The sequence below is a fragment of the Erinaceus europaeus genome, chromosome 15, assembly GCF_950295315.1.
Source record: "Erinaceus europaeus chromosome 15, mEriEur2.1, whole genome shotgun sequence".
Taxonomy (NCBI): domain Eukaryota; kingdom Metazoa; phylum Chordata; class Mammalia; order Eulipotyphla; family Erinaceidae; genus Erinaceus; species Erinaceus europaeus.
This window is the reverse complement of record NC_080176.1, coordinates 56,992,653-56,996,297: the sequence shown is the minus strand read 5'-3', so window position 1 is coordinate 56,996,297 and position 3,645 is coordinate 56,992,653. Positions and strand designations below refer to the sequence as shown.

The window sequence follows — 3,645 nt, the reverse complement described above, 5'->3', positions numbered from 1 at the left end:
ACAATTCCCACCACCCAATCTCCATATCCCCACCCCCTCCCCTGATAGCTTTCCCATTCTCTATCCCTCTGGGAGCATGGACCCAGGGTCATTGTGGGTTGCAGAAGGTAGAAGGTCTGACTTCTGTAATTGCTTCCCCGCTGAACATGGGCGTTGACTGGTTGATCCATACTCCCAGTCTGCCTCTCTCTTTCCCTAGTAGGGTGGGTCTCTGGGGAAGCTGAGCTCCAGGACACATTGGTGGGGTCTTCAATCCAGGGAAGCCTGGCCAGCATCCTGGTGGCATCTGGAACCTGGTGACTGAAAAGAGAGTTAACATACGAAGCCAAACAAATTGTTGAGCAATCATGGACCCAAAGCTTGGAATAGTGGAGAGGAAGTGTTAGGGAGGTACTCACTGCAAACTCTAGTGTACTTCTGCTTTCAGGTATATATTTTGCAGTAGTTTATGGAAACGTGTGAACATATGCTCTCTCTTACAGAACCTGGTGTATATCTAGGTTATGGGACTTTGTTAGAAAGTGAACCATCTGAGATGAAATTAGAGTATACTATGAAAGGAAAGGTCTTACCCAAGTAATGAAGCTGAAGGGTTGTCATTCCACACGTGAAGTCTCTGGACACAGTCTGAAGTGAAGCATGTTGAGGTGGCGGTATGATTATTCTTTACACATACTTGGTATTCAGAATGCTGAAATGATTTGGGAGTACATTTGGCTGTAAGTTCTTTTAGGGTTATGGGATATTCCTCAGTAAGACCTCTGATAGATGGATTGCAAATATAGCCATTATCTTGGGGTTGGAGAGATGGGTGGAGATGTGACTCTGGAGATGGACCATTTCAAATCCAGTTCTTTCACTGAGAAGTAATTCTAGGTGCACATTCTGATAGCATATTATCTTCACAAGAGAAAAACATGATTAATCGTAAAACATAAAATATGATGTGAGGTTGACTGAAAAAAAAGCCAATTTTCTATTCAGTGTTTGGATCCCCTTGAAAATAAGTTGTATTGTAAATTCAAAAGAGTCTTATATAAATCTCGTAAAATTTCTATTGGAATAGATGACCTATTTAGGCTATTACATCTCTAGTTTCTAAAATTCTGAGATTCCTTGGGGCGTGTGTCGAAAGGAGCAATCGAAGAACAGCAAATTTCACAGTATGGTCCACCATCTGTATAGGAACAGCAAAAAAACTGATGGGATTTCTTTCCCTGGCAGATATTTATTTCTCAAGTGCCTTTAAAACAGGAGGTCTGCAAATTCTTCATGAGTGGTTAAAGCATGAAGATTGATTTACAAATGTAGGGAGAAATATTTCACAATGTGCCTAAAATTTCCATTAAAAAAATCTAACCAAATATTTCCAGCTTATCCCTAGACTCCTTAGCTCCTACAATTTTAATAAATCAAGGAACATTTGTAAGTGCTAGATGTTAAATGGTCATTCACAGTTAATTTTTAATCAACTAACAACAGTTATGTGTTAATTGAATGCCATTAACAAACCATACCTTGATGTATTAGCTCTTTTGTTATGCAAAGGAACTTTTCCCTAAAGCTTTATATAGTGCCCAGCTTCCTCCTAAATAGAACATCGATATCTACAGACTGTGAATTGAACAAATGTGCGTATAGACAGTTAGGTGTGTGTAAGTGTAAATATATATGTGCTTCAGCCTATCTAAAACCAAGCAGAATGTGTTCAAGTACTGAAAATGAAAGACAAATCCAAATTTAGTCTCATGAAAAGAATTAGATAAGCACTAGCCAAATTTGACATTTTGAAATTTTAATCTTATCTCATTGTCACTACTTTGAATTGCAGAGTAAGTTGTTTAATATTCCTTTGGTTTTTAGTTTCAAGAACTATTTCTGAAAATATGCCTGTGCTGATTTAGATTGGGAATGTTTATTATTATTTTATTTTACTTTTTATAGATTAAAACAGAAAACTAGCATTATTCTTTCAACTCAAAAGACAAATACAGAGGTGATATATAGTACAACCCTAATGCATTTCTGAAAACGTAGCATAGTTTCATGAAGAAAACAAGATATAGGTCAGGTTAGTGTGGAAAATTATTATCATGACTTCAGTGAAACAGGGTGGATGCAAAGCTAGAACTTGAGACCAAGCTCCAGTGGAAGGTGGAAAAATAGTATCTGTCAACTTGAATAGTTGTCCATGTATATGTCTAAAGAGGTGTTCTGCAAATAAAGATATTGGTCACTTCAGGTCAAAACTCACAGTTGAAAAGACACATTTACTTCCTTTGTTAACACACAGGTTTCATTCTTACTTATAAAATACAGGTTCATAATTCATAGTACATAAATAGGAGTGGGGTCATTGTGAGTGTGAAACATGTGACTGCCTGAAAAGCCTGACCTCTTCATTGGCTCGAAAGATATGTGGGAAGTCTTCAGATTATGGTAGTCATTAGGAAAGTTGAGAGGCATCTAATTAAATAGCAGACATCTGAACCATTGCTAATCCTATGGTCCTTTTGAATATTCTTTTATTAAGTTTGATTTCTTAGTTATCAATAGTCTATTTTTTTTTTTTTTTACTTACCTAGAGTGGTCACTGATCAGTTTTAATATCCCTTGTGGCTCTTTAGTACTGCAGAGCAGGTCCTTGAAGCCTGTGCAAAGGAAAATATAAAGCACTGTGAATTGTATTTATGCTGCAATTAGATAATACACTGCCCCATTGAAAGACATATAATCCTATTAGCGTTATGTGAAGAGCTTCTAATCAATCATAAGTACAGGGAAAACTACTTCTCAGTTGTTATTTCTGAAAACATTGGCAGCCTTTTGTTCCATCCAAACATTCTAGAAGGGCCATGGTGACTTCTCACCGTATTTTACCATATACACTAAATTTTTATTTATTTATTGCTTCTACCAGGGTTATTGCTATGGTTCAATCTTGGCACTACACATCCCCCCTACCAGTAGCCCCCCCCTTTTTTTTTTTTTTACTTTTTTTAAAGATAGTGACAGAAGCAGAGAGAGTGAAAGAAACTACAACACCTAAACTTCTTTCAACATGGTAGTGGCTGTGCTTGGACCTGGGTTGCGCATATGACAAAGCAACACACTGTTCAAGTTAATTACGTCTCAGGCCCAGGACAAATCATTTTAATTCTGTGTCCTGCCCTAGTGGTGAATGTCTACAGTACAGCATGCTGGAAATACTTACATAATAATAGTAATAATATTGGATATTTATGTACCTCTGGCTAGGACTTTTAAAATTATTATTATTTTTATTATTATTATTTTAGCAAAAGGAGAGAGAGAGAGGGAGCAGAACACAATTCAGATATTTTGTGCAGTGCTGCCTGTTGAACTCAGGGCCTCATATATGTAAGACATGCACTCCTGCTGAGTCATCTCCCTGGGTCCAGTCTAGGATTTAAAAACAAAAACCTTATTGCATTGGTCTCATATGATGTTATCAAGCCAGAAGTAAAACTCTCTCCATTTTGTAGCTAAGAATACAAACTAAGGAGATATATATATATATATACATATATATACACATATGTATATATATGTATATATATATATATATATATATGTATATATATATACATATATATATCCTCCAGGGTTATTGCTGTGGCTCCG

At 36.5% G+C, this 3,645-nt stretch overlaps 1 long non-coding RNA gene across 1 annotated transcript; it reads right to left on the bottom strand.

The window, feature by feature from the left end:
• Nucleotides 1–659: 659 nt before the first annotated feature.
• Nucleotides 660–2,937, bottom strand: LOC132533016 (uncharacterized). The gene is made up of 2 exons (XR_009544898.1): nucleotides 2,582–2,937; nucleotides 660–1,177 (listed from the first exon to the last, which is right to left on the bottom strand). It is a non-coding gene; the product is annotated as an uncharacterized LOC132533016 (long non-coding RNA).
• Between the last annotated feature and the right edge of the window lie 708 nt (nucleotides 2,938–3,645).